This window comes from Hylobates moloch, unplaced genomic scaffold (genome assembly GCF_009828535.3).
Source record: "Hylobates moloch isolate HMO894 unplaced genomic scaffold, HMol_V3 SCAFFOLD_14, whole genome shotgun sequence".
In the NCBI taxonomy this organism is placed as follows: Eukaryota; Metazoa; Chordata; class Mammalia; order Primates; family Hylobatidae; genus Hylobates; species Hylobates moloch.
The window spans coordinates 85,262,011-85,284,093 of NW_026652289.1; the positions used below are offsets into that span (position 1 = coordinate 85,262,011).

The following is a 22,083-nucleotide window of genomic DNA, read 5'->3' on the forward strand; positions in this document are numbered from 1 at the left end:
TCAAACTTTATTGTAATTTTATTAAGAGTAAATTGATACCTTAAGAACATCTTGATTTAGCATAGGATACCATTCTTTAGAAAGACTATTATTAGCAATTCCTTTTTAATTATGGCTAACTTAATTGCTTACAAAATTTCTTCCATACTGGCTCAATTGTGAGAATTGAGTGAGGTTCTATGAGTCTCTGGTTATAAGGATTTGAGGCAGAATCTTGTTCATTTGATCTAAAGATTTTCTGCTTCTTCAAATCAAGTAAGCATTTAGTAGGCTACCTGTGTACTTCAGATCCAAAAAACACTATTATAAACTAGCCAGCAACATAAATCTATAGGAATCAGATGAACCTGATTGTTGCTTTGCCTTTGCTGTCCATTGACATAACTACGCCAACCTTGTCTTTGAAGATTGAGTGTTGCTACTTGCTCCCAAGATTCCCTGAAACCCAGTTATTCACATTGCATTTTGATTTTCCAGTTGGTGTACTGTGGTTTCTATATTAAGGTCTGGTCTACAGAGAAGAGAGATTAGGGAGCTCTTCAGTTGTGCCCAGCCTCCCCTCACAAATCTACCTAACAACAGCCTGATAAACAGTATGTTTTCTGGAGTCTATCAATATGGGTAAGTTGCATTTATTTATTTATTTATTTATTTATTTAGAGACAGAGTCTCACTTCTTTTGCCCAGGCTGGAGTGCAGTGGCATGATCTCAGCTCACTGCAACCTCTGGCTCCTGGATTCAAACCATCCTCCTGCCTCAGCCTCCTGAGTAGCTGGGGCAACAGGTGTGTGCCACCATGTCTGTCTAATTTTTGTAGTTTTTTGTAGAGATGGGGTTTCACCATGTTGGCAAGGCTGGTCTTAAACTCCTGACCTCAAATGATGGACCTGTCTCACCTTCCCAAAGTGCTGGGATTACCGGCATGAGCCACCATGCCCTGCTGTAAGTTGCTTTTAAATGGCAAATGCGTTCTAGCATTCATATCTCCCCAGGCCTATGAATTCCTTCATCCAACATAATACAGGGAAGATGGGAGAATCACCGACTTGCTCATGGTCATACATCTGGTAAACTATATTTCAGCCAACCAGTCATAAAACTACTAATACCATCCTTAAATACCCAAGCTGTAACCTTCAACCAGAATATCTGCTTAATGGCCCGGTATCATTAAATTTGGACTGATTGAAGTTTATATTCCTTCTACTGTTATCAACACTTTTTTTTTTCTTGTTTTGGTTTCTTACAGATGAGGTCTTGTTCTCTTGGCCAGGCTGGAGTGCAGTGATACAATCGTCACTCACTGCAGCTTCAAACACCTGGGTTCCAGCATTCATCCTACTTCAGCCTCCCGTGTAGCCGGGACTACAGGTACAAGCCACCACACCCAGCTGTCCACACCCATAATCTTTATTTCCACATAAGGTCTTCAGATTCCTGTTTGCATTAGTTAGAAAACTCAGGTAGCTTTTTTAACGTATATCACACCTCCTCATGGGAAATACTATCCATCAGCTTTAGGGGCCTGTTATAACTTTAGTGTCACCATGAGTCTAGAAGAAACACAGCTGTCAGGGGTGGGTCTTGAAGATAATCAGCAGTGTATTGTTTGACAGCTGCTTCAGGGGAAGCCATTACCGTTTCCTTAGGCATTGTAGATGTAAGCTACTCAGAGACATATGGAAAGGCCTACATCACTTTGTGTGGGAAGGCCATTGCCAAGGGGGTGGCTGTAAGGAGGCCACTTCTGCTGGCAATAAAAACTCATTAGAATTTAGGAGGTCAATGTCCCCAGCCACATCAGTCTTCCTGTCCATCCTCTACCCAAGTTACAGGATGCTATTCTTTCTCAACTTCCACTTCAACAGTAGACACCCTGCCAGACTGAGGAGTTCAATGTTTCTTGTAATTCAGCCAGTGGCATTATAAGGGCTTGTGTTTGACCTTTAGCAAATACTTCCCTGTGGCTACAAGAGAGTTTTCTGGCTCAGAGCACAGGTAGAAACTCTTAGGCCATTTATGTGGAGCTGGTTCTGCAAAATTGAATCCCTAAGCTCATTATTGTCTTTCGTCAAATTTTCTAGTGAATTAGAAGCAATTTACACAAATGTCTGTATACAAGTACCTTGCCTCTTATCAGTGTTTAATTAAGAGTATCAAATGCAGGTATTTTGGGGATCTCTAAAAACAGTTCATGTCATTGACTGTCATTGCTCTTTCTACTGTTAGAAGTACAGTTCTTAGAATTTAGGTCCAATCAGATTAGAAAGCCTATTCTAGAAACCCCAAATTTGATTAAGGACACTCATCCTTAAAATTCTCTTCCTATAGAACCGTTCTTACTACCTAAATCCATACTAGTCAGGGTTATCTAGAGCAACAGAATCAATAGGATAGATACGTAGGAGCTAGCGATAGATAGATAGATAGATAGATAGATAGATAGATAGATAGATAGATAGATAGATAGATAGATAGATAGATAGATAGATAAGGATTCTAGGGGAACTGAATTACATGATTGTGGAGGCTGAGCGTTTCCACCACATGCCATGTAAAGCTGGAGATCCTGGGATGCTTGTTGGGTACCATAGTCTAAGTCCAAAATGCTCAAACCAGAGAAAACCTTGGTTAAACCCTCAGTATGAGGCTGAGTGCCATCAGAAAGTCTTTCAATTGAGTCTCCTGTCATTTTGAAATACCACCATGTTTAAGATTTGACATTGTTATGTGGCCGATCCGTTGGTTGCATTGTTGTTGAGCATTTTGTCTTTTTTGATCACCACTAGATACTCCAGGCTAATTGTATTTAGTCCCTGTTCAAGTCTATTATTGACCTTTTTCTCACAGATGCCTACTTTTTTGTTGGAGAATGAAATTAAAAATTAAGATTTGGGCACTCACTGGTTGTACACATTGTTACTGGGGAATGTGTTGATTGGAGGCCTTGTTAGCTAACAGAGCAAAGAGTAAATATACACATATGTCTACAGATTTCTACAAGTCTCCATGTGTATCCACATTGAATTAAACATGAATTCCTACAGCGTCCTCAGTCCCACACGATCTTATTCAGCACCATGTGAATCCATCTACCCATCTCACTTACCTGTATGTAGCCTACCACTGTAATATTTAACCACCTGAAAATACATGCATAGTGGTTTCAGAATAGAAACATACAACCCCATGGGAAACACCCTTGCCACCTGTTTATGTATACCAACTGCTTATGTATAAATCCTTTAGGCTTTAGACAGAATCTGCACTTATTATGTCAGTTGCTTAGGTCAGCTTCTTTTTCCCCTTCCTTCAGTGGATTATTTCATAGATTTGTATAAAGTACTTTCTCTTCATTTGTTCCTGGGCTGTTCCTATCTACTAAGTAAGTTTTTTTTTTGTTAATTTACATAGTTTTAGGTTCACTCTTTGTGTTATAAAGTTTTGTGAGAGTTGAAAAACTGTATCTTTTATCCACATTACAGTAGCATACATAATAATATACAAAAAGAAATTTTCTATCTTTATAGATTTGTCTTTCCTTTTGGCTGAGACCCTGGTAACCAATAAACCCCTTACTGTCTCTATACTTATGCCTTTTTTAGAGTGTCATATATTTTTTTAAACAAAAGTATTTTGCTTTTTCCAAATTGCTTTTTGGACTTAGTAATATGCCTTTTGGATTAGTAAAGGATAACTTTTGTTTGGGATTTGCATTTCCCTAATGACAGAGGCATTGAGCAACTTTGCATATGCTTATTAAACATTACTATAGCTTCTTTGGAGACATGACTGTTCAAATTTTCTATTTTTGATTGGAGCATTTGCCTTTGGATTTTTGAGTTGTAAGATGTTGTAATATATTCTGGAATATAAATTCTTATTGGCTATTTGACATACAAAGTCTTTTCTCCCATTTTTAAATTGTTTTTATTCTTTTATTATGTACTTTAAATTATGATTTATTTTGTTAGTGATGTTTCAATATATCTATTTTCTCATTCCTCTTGTGCATTAGTTGTCATATCTTAGAAACCATTGTTTAACCTTTGTTAAACAATTTGTTTTTGTTTTTAGTTTTGGCTATTTAGGTGTATGATTGTATTATTCTGTTCCCACACTGCTATAAAGAACTACCTGAGACTGGGCACTTAATAAAGAACAGTGGTTTAATATATCCACAGTTCTACAGGCTGTACAGGAGGCATGACTGGGGAGACTTACAATCATGGTGGAAGGAAAAGGGGAAGCAAGCACATCTTACATGGCTGGAGAAGGAGGAATAGATAGAAGAAGGAAGTGCCACATACTTTCAAACAACCACATTTTGTGATAACTCACTATCATAAGAACAGCAAGGGGGAATCTTCCCCCATGAGTCGGTCGCCTCCTACCAGGACCCTCCTCCAACATTGGAGATTACAGTTTGCCATGAGATTGGGAGGGGACACAAATCTAAACCATATCATTCTGCCCCTGGCCCCTCCTAAATATCACGTTTTTCTCATGTTACAAAATACAATCATTCCTTCTCAATAGTCACCCAACTCTTAACTCATTTCAGCATTAACTCAAAAGTCCACAGTCCAAAGTCTCATCAGAGATAAGGCAAGTCCCTTCTACCCATGAGCCTGTAAAAGCAAAAGCAAAGTCGTTACTTTCAATATACAATGGGGGTACAGGCATTGGGTAAATACACTCATTCCAAAAGTTATAAATCAGCTAGAAAAGAGGGGCAACAGGCCCCATGCAAGTTTGAAACCCAGCAGGGCAGCCATTAAATCTAAAAGCTCCAAAATGATCTCCTTCGAGTCTGCATCTCACATCCAGGCCACACTGATGCAAGGGATGGGCTTTCAAGGCCTTGGGCAGCTCTGTCTCTCTGGCTTGGCAGAGCTCAGCTACCATGGCAGCTCTCAAGGGCTGGCATTGAGTGCCTGTGGCTTTTCCAGGCACATAGTGCAAGCTGTTGGTGGATATACCACTCTGGAGTCTGGAGGACAGTGGCCCTCTTCTCACAGTTCCACTAGGCCCCCAGTGGAGACTCTTTGTGGGGGCTCCAACTCTATACTTCTTCTCTGCGCTGTCCTAGTACAGGTCTTCCCTAAGGGCTCCATCACTGCAGCAGACTTCTGCCTGGCATCAAGGCATTTCCATACATTCTCTGAAATCTAGGCAGAAGCTCCCGAGCCTCAACTCTTTCCCTCTGTGTACCTTGAGGCTTAACACCACGTGGAAACTGCCAAGGATTATGGCTTGCACCTCCTGGAGCAGTGACCTGATACGTATCTGTGGACCTTTTAGTCATAGCTGGAGCTGGAGCAGCTGGGGCACAGGGAGCAGTGGCCCAAGGTTGCACACGGCACTGAGGCCTTGGGCTTGGTCCTTGAAACCATTATTTTCTCCTAGGATTTTGTGCCTATGATGGGAGGGGCTGATGGGAAGGTTTCTGAAGTGGCTATGAGGCTTTTTCCTTATTGTCTTGGCTATTAAAATTCGGTTCTTTTTTTTTTTTTTTTTTTTTTTGAGACAGTCTCGCTCTGTTGCCCAGGCTGGAGTGCAGTGGCGTGATTTCAGCTCACTGCAAGCTCCAGCCTCCCAGGTTCACACAATTCTCCTGCCTCAGCCTCCCAAGCAGTTTGGACTACAGGCACCTGCCACCAGGCCCGTCTAATTTTTTGTATTTTTTAGGAGAGGCGGAGTTTCACCACGTTAGCCATGACGGTCTCTATCTCCTGACCTAGTGATCCACCCATCTCAGCCTCCCAAAGTGCTGGGATTACAGGTGTGAACCACTGTACCCGGCTAATTTGGCTCCTCTTATGCGAATTTCTGCAGCTGGCTTGAAGTCCTCCCCAGAAAATGGATTCTTCTTTTTTTGTTTTTCATTTTTATTTTGTGAAGGAGTCTCACTCTGTTGCCCAGGCTGGAGTGCAGTGGTGTCATCTCAGCTCACTGCAACCTCCACCTCCCAGGTTCAAGTAATTCTTCTGACTCAGCCTCCTGAGTAGCTGAGACTACAGGCATGTGCCACCACGCCCATCTAATTTTTGTATTTTAAGTAGAGAAGAGGTTTCACCATATTCGCCAGGCTGGTCTTGAACTCCTTACCTTGTGATCCACCCACCTGAGCTTCCCAAAGTTCTGGGATTACAGGCATGAGCCACAGCACCTCGTCAGGTTTTTCTTTTTTACAAAATGGCTGGACTGCAAATTTTCTAAACTTTTATGCTCTGCCTGTTTTCTAAATATAAGTTTTAGTTTCATAGCATCACTTTGCTCACACTATGACAATACACTATTAGAAGCAGCCAGGCCACATCTTGAACACTTTTCTGCTTAGCAATTTCTTCCACAAGATACCCTAAATCTTCAGTCTCAAATTCAAAGTTCCACAGGTCCCTAGAGCAGGGGCACAATGCCACTCATCTCAGTGCTAACATAACAAGAGTGACCCTTACTCTATTTCCCAATAAGTTCCTCATCTCCATCTGAGACCACCTCAGCCTGGACTTCATAGCCCATGTCACTATCAGCATTGTGGTCACAACAATTTAACCAGTCTCTGGAAAGTTCCAAACTTCTCCTCATATTCCTATCTTTTTCTGACCCCTCCAGACTGTTCCAACCTCTGCTCGTTACCCGGTTTCAAAGTCACTTCCACGTTTTCAAGTATCTTTATAGCAATGCCCCACTCCCAGTAGCAATTTTCTGTATTAGCCTGTTCTTGCATTGCTATAAAGAACTACCTGAAACTGGGTAATTTATAAAACAAAGAGGTTTAATTGACTCATAGTTCTGCAGGCTGTAGAGGAAACATGGCTGGGGAGGCCTCGGGAAACTTACAATCATGGCAGAAGGAGAAGGGAAAGCAGACACATCTTTTATGGCCTGAGAAGGAAGAAGAGAAAGAAGGGTGAGGTCCTACACACTTAAATAACGGTATCTCATGAAAATTCACTTACTGTCATGAGAACAGTAAGGGGAAATCTCCCCCCATTATCCAATCACCTCCCACCAGGCCCCTCCTGTAACATTGGGGATTACAATGTGGCATGAGATTGGGCAGGGACACAAGTCCAAACCATATCAGTGACTAATTTGAACTATTTATGCATATGCTGTGAGGGAGGAGTTTAACTTGCCTATTGATGTTGATGATGTCGACTTGTCCCAGAATCCATTGATGAAAAAAAATACTTTTCCATATTGAATTTACTTGGAGCCCTTGTAAAATTATTTGACCGTAAATGTAAAGGTTAATTTTTGAAATTCAATTTTATTGTATTTATCTGAATGTCTACACCACACATATTAATTAGTATGGCTTTGTCTTAGTTTTAAAATAAGGAAGTATGAGTCTATTTTACAAATTCTGTTTTTTTCAAAATTATTTTAACTCTTCTTTATTGCATTATATATACAATTTAAAATCTGTTTGACAAGTTAGTGAAAAAAGGTCACCTGGGATTTTCATGGAAATTGCATTAAATCTATAGAGCCATATAAAAAGTATTGTCAACTTCATAATATCAAGCCTTTTAATCAATGATCATTCAATATTTGTCCATTTTTATAGAATTTTATTAATTACATTTAACGTATTTTACAGTTTTCAATATATATGTTGTACGCATATTTTGTTGAATTTATTCTGATGTATTTTCCCTTTTTGATGCTCTTTTAAATAGCATGGGTTTCTGAGTTTTTTGTTTAGTTTGTTAATTTCTACTATATAGAAGTACATGTATCTATATACTGACCTTGTGTACTGGAACTGTATTGAACTTATATTTTAATTTGCATTCTATTTTATTAGAGTCATTTTGATGTTCTGTACAGAAATCACGTCAACTGCCAACACAGTTTTACTTTCTTTTATACTAGATGTCTTATATTCATTTTTCTAGACTAATTGTCATTGCTACATCCTCTAGCATAATGTGGGGAAAAAATGTGGCCAGAATGAAATTCCTTATTTCTAATCTTGGAGAAAGTACTGAGCCTTTCAGAAAACTTTCATATCATGTGAGGGTTTTTATTTTTTTGGATGCTTTAAGGTGAAGACAGTTTCTTTACAGTCCTAATTTGCTGCATATCTTTATCATGAATGTGTTTTTGATTTGTCAGGTGCTTATTCTGTGTCTCTGAGATGATTGTGTAGGTTCTGTGCTTTATTCCATTAATGCAGTGCATGAATTGTATGTTGAACAAAATTTGCATTCCTGAGGAAATTCCCTTAGCCATAGTGTATAATACTTTTTGCATGTTGCTGATTTGTTTTGCTATTATTTTGTTAAGGATTTTTGCCTCTTTATTCATAAGGCATATTGGTCTTAATTTTCCTTTCTTGGAATGTTTTGGTCTAATTGTGGTATGAGGATAAAGTACCTCATAGTGTGCATTGGGAAGTGATCTCTTCACCGCTGACATTGCTGTTGTCTAATGTTTTTAGAGAATTCATAATGAATTTGTATTAATTCTTTAAAGGTATGAAATAATTTCCTAGTGAAGTCATCTTAACATGGAACCGGAATTAAATGCTAGCAACAATCATGTGAGCCTGGGGAGGATCCTTCCCCAGGTGAGCCTTCGGGGAGACCTCAGCCTTGGCTATCTTCTACATCTAGATTCCCGACCAAGAGAAACTGTGAGTAATGTGTATGTGGTTTTCAGCCACTAAGTTGTGTGGGAATTTGTTATACAACAATAACTAAGTAATACACCTGGCATTAAATGTAATATGGTATCCTAGATTAGATACTGGAATAGAAAAGTGACATTATTGGAAACCTGAAGACAACTATAAAGAAAGTGTGTAGTTCCATTGATAGTTTTATAACACTGTCAATTTCTCAGATTTCATGAATAGTCTGTGGTTACATAATGTGTTAAAATTCCTTTAAGCTGAAAGGTATATGAAACTCTCTGCCCTATATATACCTCCTTTTGTAAGTCAAATATGATTTCAAAATAATTTTAAAATAATATTTTGGTGCAAAACAAAAACCAACAAAAAGACACAAGCACATTAGCTTGATTTCAGGAGATGGGGTGGGCAAGTAGGGAAAGAACAGCAGTGCAGCTTTCCTAATCTAGCCACCATTCCGAACCCAGGTGCACCTGCTTCAGTTAAACACAGTTAACTCCGGGGACTCTCATCCATTTTTGTCTTTGAAATCATGCTACTCATTATCCAGGAACATTTTAAGTGTCAGTAACCACTTCTTCAGAGAGAGGTGCCTGTTCCTCATATATCCCAGGACGCCCCATTTTCAGACATTGTCTGGCAGTTTATTCACATAATTCCACTAAAGCCTTTCTGGAAAAAATGACTGCTGGACATTAGAAGCCGATATTGCAAAATGTCAGTGACAAGGAACACAAATTGTATTCCTACAATCAGGAGAGTGTTTTATTTCCCTTCGTACAGGGATTTGTTCTTCAGCTGATTATCAGATCACTGTGATAATTTCTATTTCTCTCATCATGAATTATTTGGGACCATATATTCTGTTGCTCTTCACATCTTGGAATTATATTGTCCATTTCCAAGGTCAAAGACCACAGAATAAATGTCATCATGGCAGCAGGTGAGTAGGGCACACAAAGAATGCTTCTAAATATGGTGGTTTATGACAATGCTTGCTTACTAAGACCTTGATATGAATCTGTAGACAACTGGTTTTTGGCAGGTGAAATCATGTGAGTGATTCAGTATATGCTATGTATGGCTGGAGAAAGCTCAGTAGATACAAGAAAAATCAGTATGTAACAGATCTCCCCCCAACATGCAGTGATCTAAGAGATGGATACAGGCTAAATGGTGACTCTGCACATGTTCTGGCTAAACAAAGAATCTCACAGCAGGAAGAACTGTCCAGCTATCCCCCACATAGGTCCCTGTTCATAGTTCACAGCACTCTGCGGTGTTAGCACCAGGGTTGTGCCAAAGAACCATGCCTACAAAGCCTACCAAGCCATGAGTCTGCATGCTGCACTCACACAGACATAGACAAAGCCAAACTATTGCCTTTATGATGGTCCATAAACATGGGGCATATTCTCTATAGCACATTGATAGCTTATATGAGAAAATGAGATCTTGCAGCCTGGAGACCTAGAGCGAGAGATATGACTGACCTGGACCACATTTTTCACTTCTGATATCAGCATAGAAGAGATTTAGGTGCTGTTATTTGAGCATCTGTACTTTAAGAAACCTTCCAAGTCTTCCAAGTTCCATGTACTTTACTCTTTAAGACATGACTCCTCTTTTAAACTTGACATCTTAATGAGGTTTATTCCATTTTTTTAAATCTTAACTGAATATACTATAGTATAATACTTAAATGACAGATCTTCTCTTTATCTTTATTTTAATGCATACTTTTTGATCTGTTATGATGCATATTGTGAATATTCTGCCCACCAATAAATGGACCCAAAAATGGCCAGAGCAACAGACATGAGCCACAGTTAGACCTGGACATGAGTTATGAGGACTACCGCATGGTCGTCACAATAATTGAACTCTGAGTTCTCAAGTTTAAAGGAAAACAGGCCCTATACACAAAACTCTACTGCCATATTGTCATGGACACAAAGGCAGAGTGCTGAGCACTGAGTCCCCAAACAAGTGCTTTAATAGCATGGAAGGCATGATTTCCCACAATATACTAAGCCACTAAATTCACAAAGGCCACCACAATTCTAAAAAAAGATGTCATTGCAAACAAACCCAAGTGTTAGACCACAATATAAGACAAATGCTCCAACATGCTGTCTCCACACCCTAGCCTCATTAGGAGTTGTAGTTCAGTGGATGAATGGCTCATATATTTAACATCACTACTTCATGTCCATGTAATTCAACCTTCCTGGAGTCTAAAACAATAGGTGAAATTTTGAAGTCCTAAATTATGAAATGTATGAGTTTCTTCTTCACTTAATATTTTCCCAAGGAAATAGGAAAACTAATTTCAATATCCAAGTGTCCAGAAGTAGAGTTTGCCAGAGTAGCAAGGGGGCAGAACAAAGCATTTTATGAAGATCACAATGCATCTGCTTCTACAGTGACTATGTATTATCACCATTTGTGTGATTAAAAGGGTGAATGAGAACGAAGAAAAACAGAGATCAAGAATGTTATAGATTAAAGAATTGAATTTGTAATATAGCTTGCAGGGATCATAGCTTATATTTCTAACTTTAGGACACAATTTTTTTAATATAGATTTTCCTTAGTCTTTAGAAAACTAACACTTCAGGAAAAATTTCAAGTGTCTCTACAATTTATATCTTCCTCATCAATAGATTTCTTGAACCATAGTTTATAAAACAATTACAGCACTTCACTAATAAGTCTAATATTTCTAATAACTAAGTAGAATGTAAATAGAAGTGGTAAATTAATGTGAAAATATATACAACAATGTTTACTTAATAACAGACTAAAATATAGCAGATTAGCCACCATGATTTTTTTTTTTTTTTTTTTTTGAGACAGAGTTCGCTGTTTTGCCCAGGCTGGAGTAAAGTGGCGCAATCTCAGCTCACTGCAACCTCTGCCCCCGGGGTTCAAGCGATTCTCCTGCCTCAGCCACCATGATGTAACACTGAGAAGTAGGCAGTCACACAGAAAAAGTGTGTAAACAATTCTTTGGTACACATTTTAACATCTTTTAAAGAGAGATATATCTTCTATTTCAAAGGGTTATAACATTATTGTCAGAAAGCAGTCATGATGTGGTTGTCCTTGGGCACATACACATGAACTTGGTCTAAACCTCCCCAAAGACATCTTTGGGTAATTACATCAAGCATCAAAACTTACAGAAGGGTGTCAGGACACTGGAAAAATAAACTTACATAGAGTAATATAGGAGTCCCATGAGAAATGCAGCACCATTGATGCTTGTGATTAGCACAGGTGATGATATTGTGGGGAAAATCATGGACAAGATGAGTTGAAAGTGATTCAGAGTTTGTTCTGAATGAAATAATTGTTAGCAATAGCTTTGTAAATGTATTTTGCATATATGTTCTGTCTCATGTAATCACAGGAATGATATAAGACAAATATAAACGTGTTAGTCGAGAAAAGTTTTTATAATAATTATAAAACTCTAATTAGAAATATTTGCTTCATTATTTATTAGTGGTTTTATTATTTCATTCTGATATATAAATCTCAAAGATAAATCTCACAATTTATTATAAAAATTAGTCTTAGTGATATGTATAGACATGATATTATACTACATGCTTTATATATTATTTTATACAAACCCACTTGGCATCTCAAGACGTGAGCACTGTTACCACTGCCACAGGCCAGTTCTGAATCTGACACTAAGCACTACATGAAAGGATTAAAAGTGCTTTGAGTTTGATTCAGTCTGTCTCCAAAGTCGTTGCTCAAGTCAACTGTGGAATATGTAGACTATTTTCTTACACAATTAGTGCTGTCTAGGTGTAGTTTCAGGTATCTTACCCTACCACATAGTCCCAAAGGTATTTTCTTATGTGTTCTACATACTGTACTAAATATATATATATATATATATATCTGTACTAAATATATATGTATATATATATGTCTGTGATCCACCTGATTTTGTGTGTAAAATGAAGTTAAAGGTCAGATTTTAATTCCCTTGTGAATATTCCGTTTTTTGAATAGTTTTAGAAAATTTGATCTGTCCCCATTTATTGACTTACAAATGATTTGTTCATATATATACATCTGTATTTATGCTGTTTTCTTTTTTCATTGGTTTATTCCTCTGTCTCTGTGCAAAGGCAACACTTTCTTAGTTGCTAACAGACTTCATTTAATATAATAATTTTGTGACCATTCTCTTAATGACTGTGCTTTTCCATAATGAAGTGAAAGAAGATTAAAAATCTCCATGCCTTTCACCTACACCAATACTCTCAGCTGGACTTTTTTTTTTTTATTATTATACTTTAGGTTTTAGGGTACATGTGCACAATGTGCAGGTTTGTTACATATGTATCCATGTGCCGTGTTGGTTTGCTGCACCCATTAACTTGTCATTTAGCATTAGGTATATCTCCTAATGCTGTCCCTCCCTAATGCTGAAAACTCTAAATCAGTCAGTGGCTTTAGAGTTTTAGAATATCATTGTTGTCTCTTATGTCTGTAATGTCTTTGTTAATCTTATAAGATCCGTGAACCCCACTCTTCAGTTTATGTACTTCATACCTTCAACAACAGCAAGTATTGGGAAAACCTGGAGATGCAGCCCCGGGTGCCTCCTGCCTTGCTGTAGATGATGCTGTGGACATGGGTCTCCTCCTCCAGAGGATGCACATCAAAGGCAGGACCAGCAGGGAGCCTCTGAGCTCAGAACCTCTCTATGGGGTCTGCATGCACAAGGGGAGGAGCTCCCTGTTGGGTGGGGTGGGGAATTCAGTTATTCTGTTTAAGCATGAATTTATTAAATAATCATTCTTCTTTCTGACTAATGGCACATTTCCCCTTCAGTCCTGGCACTGTAATGTTACATCTTGGTTTTTGGTTTTGTGTACAAATGTGTTTAACACTTGTGTATTAAACACAAAGAAAACACTCTTTTCTTGGTCACATAGCCATCATCTACAACCAAATGTGTACTTTTGTATTTTTACAAAACAAACATCCCTGGGTGCTTCCTGCACGGATACAGACAACTCACTAGACAAGGTTTACCTCCTCCAGACCACGCCTATCCAAGACAGTGCCTAAGTAGATGCAGGAGAGTTGAGCCTGTCTCTGTGGTGTCTTCATGGGAAACACCAACATTTTCTTGCTCTAATTCTGGTGTTGGTTGGAGAACTCAGTTATTTCTTGGAAAGACTGAGTGTGTCAAAGAATCATTCTGTTTGCTGTCTGAAAACTAATGAAACAGTGTTTGTTTTGGTGTGCAAAGGCCTTTGACACTTTCCGTGTAAACGTACTTTTTTTTTTTTTTTTTTTTTGAGACGGAGTCTCGCTCTGTCGCCCAGGCCGGAGTGCAGTGGCGCAATCTCGGCTCACTGCAAGCTCCGCCTCCCGGGTTCACGCCATTCTCCTGCCTCAGCCTCTCCGAGTAGCTGGGACTACAGGCGCCCGCCACCACGCCCGGCTAATTTTTTTTTTTTATTTTTAGTAGAGACGGGGTTTCACCGTGGTCTCGATCTCCTGACCTCGTGATCCGCCCGCCTCGGCCTCCCAAAGTGCTGGGATTACAAGCGTGAGCCACCGCGCCCGGCCGTAAACGTACTTTTTTTATCATCACATAAACATCATGTATGAAAAAATTTAAATTTTTGTATTGTGTATTAATGCCTTTTATTTTAATTATTCATAATCATTTTTCAAAATATCTTCATTTTTATATTTTATCACTCTTTATTAAATTAATGGAAATATCACCCATTCTCTATAATTGTTTTCCACAAATTTCCTCTGAAATACTTCTAGTTGAAGAGGTGCAGAAAGTTTGCTAGGAACCACAAGACAAAATTTGCTATAGAGACTCATACTTCAAAGGGGTTTTGTATATGGCTTAGTTTGTTCTAATTTGCAAGGTTCGAAAGCATTAATTTGAACAGATAGAATATCAAGCACACAAAGACCAGTTACTTTATTAATATGCATGAATAAACTTAAGCATATTGTTTTTCTTTTACCTGAAATTTATAGATACTGGCTTGAATCTCTGATTCCTTCTACATAGTATTTGTAAACGTCTGCAAGACATTTCCTTATACTTATGGCTTATAATATAGGTGTGTATTCTTCTCTTACTCTTTGATGAGTAAATACCAAAATTGCTTCTTCAGTTAAAAAAAAAAAGCCACTCCAAAAATTTGTGCATACAACTCCACACAGCAAATGTTCCAATTATCGTCTGTAGAAAAGAAGTGGGAACTTAAATTTATTTTCTTTTATCAGATAATAATCTTTTAAAAGTGATTTATAATTTATAGATTACCAGAGAATTTCCAGAGTTGCTTTTTGTCCAGGACATGCGTGGGGCTCAGAGACACCATAGACAAAGTTGCCATGTTCTGTGATGCTTCTGTCCAATAGGGTTTCAGGAAACTTGACAAAAATTAAACTGTAAGGTGGAAGAGCTGTCCTTGGGAACTGAGAGGACAGGTTTCAGGCCTGGGATGGGATGGACAGGGGAAGCCTCCAGGAGGAGGAACACTGGAGGAGATGCCTGAGAGTGAGGCGCAGTGGGTCCAGGAGACAGGGGAGGGAAAGCGAGGGGGAAAACGTGTGTGCCCTGCACAGGCCAGGCCATGAGAAAAGGGCGGTGGATTGGAAGGACCCCTGGGATGAGTAATTGGTGAGGACACAGGAGCAGGAAGGGCAGACCACGGAGGGACTGGGCAGGGGAGGCAGAGAGGGCCGCTCCCTGAGGACTGAGCTCTGTGGGGAGGGATTCGAATGTCTGAGTTTGGTTCCCTGAGATGTTACCCCAGCCCCTGAGCTCAGCCTATGGGAAGGACGTTGAGGAGTGAGTGGGCCCTGTCCCCCGGGGAGGCTCCTGGGCTCGGCCAGGGGGGCGTGGGTCTGGGAGAAACTAGGGTGGAGAAGAGCAAAGAGGACCCCCGGCTGCCTGACTGCAGGGCTCATGGGGCTGCCCTTGTTCGCCGCCTTTTCTCCATCGCTCAGACCCTCATTTCCCCGCCAGTGCAGGTTTCTGCCCCCTCAGTCCTTTTGCAGGTGTAGGTGGGATCCCTGGGGGAGAACTCAGATCTGCCGGCTCCTCGCCACCTGGCGCCCACACAGGTGAGGCTGGGAGCAGCCTGAAGGGAAGTGCGGGTGCGGGGGTCGCAGCTGCGCAGTGAGGGGACCCGAGGCTGCCGCGCAGTCTGGGCTTGGGGGCGGGAGCCAGGCCCACGTGGGGCGTGAGGGCCGCGGGTGGAGGGCGAGGCTGACAGGGAGTGAGGGAGGAGGGTGGAGCCGGGAGATTGGAGGGCGAGGCTGACAGGGGGAGAGGGCGGTGAGATCTACAGGGGAACTAAGGGCGATGTCTGCCGGATTCGCGTTGGGCTTTCAGGGTCGCTTCTCCGCGAACGCGCGCTTGTTCCTGCGGCGGTGCCTGCCTGTGTCTCTGTTTGTTCTTCCTCAAACCTCAGTATTTCTCCGTGTGTCCCAGACCGTAACGTACATTTAAAAAGCTTTCTTTCTGTCACATATGCCCTTTTATATTATGGACATAACAATTGTTACTTACCTACGTTTCCTATTTGTGAATTATTCATAAAGAATTTACCAAACCATTTATTTTTAGTCGACACATTGCGTATATTTATGGATAACAGTGTGATATTTTGATTCTTGAATTCACTGGGGAAGATTCAATCAGACTAATTAACATGTGCATCAACTCACCAGCTAACTAATGCTTTATGGTGAGAACACTAAAAATATATTATTTAGCTATTCTAAAATGTACAGCATGACTTCGGAGGACATGATACTGCCCGGCCTCAGTAGCCCGAGACTGATCATTTCTGAAGCGCGGGGTCCCCATTTCTGAGGGGTCATGGCTGCATGCCCGTAAGCAGAGGGGGTGTTGGATGTGCTTGTTTGCCCTGCTAATTTTGGATGCCTCTGTGTTCTGAGAACTATTAAGATAATATGTGTTTGAAAAATCCAGTTGCTTTAACTTTTCCTTTGTTTTACTCTGTTAACAACGCTATCGCTTTTCTTTTACTGACTTTAAGATTTAATGTATTCTTCCTTTTCTATGTTCTAAAGGTGGAAACACAGATGACAGATTTTTGGTCTTTTCATCATTTCCTATGTATGTGTTCAATGGTATTTATTTGCCTGTATGTTCTGCTTTCCTTTCACCCTACAAATTTTGATAAATTGTGTTTTCATTTTCATTTAGTTAATTTAAAAAATTCTCTGGAGATATCTTCTTTGACCCATATATTATATGGAAGTGTGTTGTTTAATCTCAGTGCATTTTGGGATATTACAGTTATCATTCCAGTCATCCTTTGATTTCTATTTTAATTCCACTGTGGTCTGACAGCTGACATTGTATGATTTACTTTTTAAAAGTTGTTAGGGTATTTTTTGTCCCGGAATTTGGCACATTTTGCTAAATATTCCACGTGAGCTTAAGAAGAATGTGTCATCTGGAGTAGTTGAGGGAAGGAGACTGTAGGTGTCAGTTATGCCCAGTTGCTTGTTGGTGCTGTTAAGTTCAGCTTTTCCCTCCTGAATTACTGCCTGCTAGATCTGTCCGTATCTGATATAGGGTTTTAATGTTTCCAACTATAATACTGAATTCGTCTTTTTCCTTGTGGTTCTGTTGATTTCTGTTTCATACTTTACGCTCTGTTATCAGGCTCATAGGCTTTAAGAATTATGACATCTTATTGGAAGAATGGCTCTTCATCTCTATGTAATGCCCTTCTTTATTCCTGATAACTTTTCTTGCTTTGAAGTCTGTTCTGCCTGTAATTAATGTAGCTCCTCTTGTTTACTTTGATTAGAGTTAGCATGGTACATTTTGTTCCATTCATTTACTTTTATTTGTCTTTATATTTAGATTGGGCTTATAAATAACAGTTGTGTCTTGTTTTTTGATTCGCTTTGTAAATCTGTGTCTTTTACTTGGTGCAGTTAGACCATTGACATTCAAAGTGGTAAGCGATAGACCTGGATTAATATTTATCGTATTTGTCAATGTTTTCAATTTGTTGTCCTTGTTCCTTCTTCCTATTTTCATCTTCAATTCATTTTCTGCCTTTTGTGGTTCTCATTGAGCATTTTATATTTTTCCATCTCTCGCATTTCTAAAAATATCAGTTATATATAATTTTAACTTTTTCTTGGTTTAACATTTTTATATTCTTAGTTTATTATAACGGAAAACAATTTCTTGAAACTAATAGAAAAAGTATAAAATAATATAAGCCTATGCATATATCTTATGTATAAGTATATGTGTGTACAGATATATGCACATGTGCATGTGTGTTTGTATGTGTGTATATGTGCATATATGTACACACATATGTATATATGAAGTGGATATCAGCAATAATGCAAAGGACTGGAGAAAGGAATTAGGATTATTTGTTATTATACAGTAACTGTGAAGCAATATAACTTTATTTGAAAAGTAGCTCAGTTTTGTATTTTTTTATTTTTTATACTTTTTATATGATTTTGATTTTTTTAACTTTGTATATTTAAATTTAGGTTTGTGGATACATGTATAGTTTTGTTATATAGGTAATCTTGTGTAATGGAGGTTTATTGTACAGATCATTTTATCACCCAGGTACTAAGCCTACTACCCAATATTTACCTTTTCTGCTCCTCTCCCTCCTTCTACCCTTCACTTACAAGTAGGCCCCGTGTCCTTTGTTCCGTTCTTTGTGTTCATGAGTTCTCATCATTTAGCTCCCACTTGAAAGTGAGAATATGTGATAATTTGGTATTCTGCTCCTGTGTTAGTTTGCTAAGGATAATAGCTTCTAGCTCCATTCATGTTCCTGTAAAAGACATGATCTCATTCTTTTTTTTCAGCTACAGAGTATTCCATGATATATATGTACCACATTTTCTTTATCCATCCTGTCATTGATGGGCATTTAAGTTGATTCCATATCTTTTTTCTTGTAAGTAGTGCTCCAGTGAACATTCATGTGGATGTGTCTTTTTGGAAGAATGATTTCTATTCCTCTGGGTGTATACCCTGTAATGGGATTGCTGAGTTGAATGGTAGTTCTGATTTTAGCTCTTTGAGGAATTGACATATTGCTTTCCACAATGGTTGCATGAACTTACACTCCTGCCAACAGTGTGTAAGTGATCCTTTTTATCTGCAACCTCACCAGCATCTGTTATTTTGACTTTTTAATAATAGCCATTCTGACTGGTGTGAGATGGTATCTCATTGTGGTTTTGATTTGCATTTATCTAATGATCAGTGATATTGAGCTTTTATTCATATGCTTGTTGGCCGCATGTATGTCCTGTTTTGAAAATTGTCTGTTCTTATCCTCTGCTACTTTTTTGTTGTTTTTTTTTTTTGAGACCGAGTCTTGCTCTGTCGCCCAAGCTGGAGTGCAGTGGTGCGATCTCGGCTCACTGCAACCTCCGCCTCCCGGGTTCAAGCGATTCTCCTGTCTCCCCTTCCCGAGTAGCTGGGACTAAGGGTGCCCGCCACCACACCTGGCTGATTTTTTGTATTTTTAGTAGACACAGGGTTTCACCATGTTAGCCAGGATGGTCTGGATCTCCTGAGCTTGTGATCTGCCCACCTTGGCCTCCCAAAGTGCTGGGATTACAGGCGTGAGCCACTGCGCCCGGTGCTTTGCCTACTTTTTAATGGGGTTGTTTTTCTCTCGTAAATTTGTTTAAGTTTTTTATAGATGCTGGATATTATACTTTCATCAGATGCATAGTTTGCAAATATTTTCTCCCATTCTATAGTCTGTCTGCTCACTCTGATGATAATTTCTTTTGCTGTGCAAAGCTGTTAAGTTTAATTGGATCACATTTGCCAATTTTTGCTTTTGTTGTGATTGCTTTCAGAGTTTTTGTTATGAAATCTTTGCCTATTCCTATATCCAGGATGGTATTGCCTAGGTTGTCTTCCAGCGTTTTTATAATTTAGGGTTTTACATTTAAGTCTTCAATCCATCTTGAGTTAATTTTTGTATATGGTGTAAGGAAGGGGTCCAGTTTCAGTCTTCTGCATATGGCTAGCCAGTTCTCCCAGCACTGTTTATTGATTAGAGAGTCTTTTACCCATTGTTTGTTTTTGTCAGCTTCATTAAAGATCAGATGGTCATAGGTGTGCGGCCTTATTTCTAGGCTCTCTATTCTGTTCAAGTGGTCTATGTGCCTGCTGTTGTACCGGCACCATGCTGTTTGGTTACTTTATCCCTGTAGTATAGTTTGAAGTCAGGTAACATGATGCCTCCAGCTTTGTTCTTTTTGTTTATGATTGCCTTGGCTTTTGGGGCTGTTTTTTTTTAGTTCTGTGAAGAATGTCATTAGTAGTTTGGTAGGAACGGCATTTAAGCTGTAAACTTCTTTGGGCAGTATGGTTAGTTTTAAATATAATATTTCCAACTGTAGAACAGTCTATTGCACAAAAAGCCTCTTACCTTCCTGGCTGTTGGCCATTGGCTAAATAGAGTGCCTTGCCAAGGGGGCTTCTCTCACATGGCTTCATAAAACCCATCGAGAGAGACATTTCTAGCAAGACCAAAATCATATATAAGAATCCAAGTGACACTTCTATACCTTTGCACTATTCTGTTGTTTCAAAGCAAGTCTCAATTCCTGCTTACACTCACTTGGATGGGATTACAGTAGAAGGTTGTGTATTTGAGAAGGTGGGGATAAATGGGCACCAATTTAGAGTCTACCTGACACATCAGGTATTCTCATATATGAAACAGTTTCCTGGCCTTCACTTCTTTTTCATGACCTTGACCCTTTTGAAAAGTACCAGTCAGGTATTTAATAGGATGTCCCATGATATGGTTTTAGCTGATATTTTCTCATGATTAAACTAGGAATATTAATGAATTAAACCACTTCAATCTGAAGACAAAAAAGACCTAAAGAATATAGTATTCAGAAATACTCAAAGAGGAAAAACTATTTTTAAAGTATGGAATGACAATTCCCAATATAGTTAAGTTCAGTGCTTAAGGAAAACTGAGAAATTAAGCAGATGCACAAAGGAGGTATCAACAATATTGCTAATGATTGTTTTTTTTAAGCTTGGGAGTGACATTAACAACAACAACAAAACAACAACATCAACAAAAAAAAACAAGTTTTAAAGAATGGTTTTCCAAGGCCGGGCACAGTGGCTCACGCCTATAATCCCAGCACTTTAGGAGACTGAGGCAGGCAGATCACCTGAGGTCAGGAGTTCGAGACCAACATGGCAAAACCCTGTCTCTAGTAAAAATACAAAAAATTAGCCTGGCATGGTGGTGGACGATTGTAATCCCAGCTACTATGGAGGCTCCGACAGGAGAATTGCTTGACACCAGGAGGCAGAGGTTGCAGTAATCCGAAATCACGCCACTGCACTCCAGCCTGGACAAGAGAGGGAGACTGTCTCAAAAAAAAAAAAAAAAAATGGTTCTATGGTTTTACATTTACAGAACAGTTGCAGATCTAGTAGAGAGTTTCCATATACTCCATACACAGTGTCCTTTGTTATTAATCTCATAGTGTGAAACATTTGTCAAAATTAACCAACCAATATCATGTATTGTCATTGAGTACTATACATAGTTTATTCTGATTTTTTAGTCTTTCAGTTCTAAAATTCTCTTCTGTAAAATTATTCTTTTTCTCCCTTTTCATGTTGTGTGTATAGAAAGAAGTCACTATGTGCAACACATACTCAATACTGGGAGAATCCTACACCACTGCTTTTTCTTTGAAATAAATTTATTAAAATTTCAATAGCTTTGGGATTACATGTAGTTTTTAGTTACATGCATGAATTGTATGGTGGTGAATTCTAGGGCTTTTAGTGTACCTGTCACCCAAATAGTGTACATTTTACCTCATAGGTAATTTTTTATCCCTCACTGACCTCCAACCCTCCTCCTTTCTGAATCTTTAATGCCGTGATCCCCCTCTGCATGTTCCTGCATATCCATTGCTTACCCCACACTTATAAGTGAGAACATGCAGTATTTGGTTTTCTGCTCCTGAGTTACTTCACTTATGATAATGGCCAAATTGCTTTGAAAAACATTATTTTGTTCTTTTCTATGGCTGAGTAGTATTCTGTAATATACATAGATATACACACACACACACACACACATTTTCTGTATCCACTGATTGGTTGATGGGCAGTTAGATTGATTTCATATTTTTGCAGTTGTGAATTGTGCTGTGATAAACCTAGAACTGTAAGTGCCTTTTTGATAGAATGTGTGTGTGTGCCTGTGTGTATGTGTGTGAGAGAGAGAGGGGGAGGGGGGGTCTCACTTTGTCCTACAGGCTGGAGTGCAGTGGCCCAATCTCGTCTTGCTGCAGCCTCTGCCTCCTGGGTTCAAGGAATTCT

The 22,083-nt window shown here is 39.2% G+C and overlaps 1 long non-coding RNA gene across 2 annotated transcripts; it reads left to right on the forward strand.

Annotated features, from left to right (window-relative positions):
• The first annotated feature begins 512 nt into the window (after window positions 1–512).
• Window positions 513–11,638, forward strand: LOC131381251 (uncharacterized). 2 transcript variants are annotated; one of them, XR_009209870.1, is made up of 6 exons: window positions 513–621; window positions 829–943; window positions 1,251–1,372; window positions 8,492–8,651; window positions 9,435–9,598; window positions 11,511–11,638. It is a non-coding gene; the product is annotated as an uncharacterized LOC131381251 (long non-coding RNA). The 2 variants fall into 2 exon arrangements; XR_009209871.1 differs by lacking the exon at window positions 829–943 and having other exon boundaries at window positions 520–621.
• The last annotated feature ends 10,445 nt before the right edge of the window (window positions 11,639–22,083 follow it).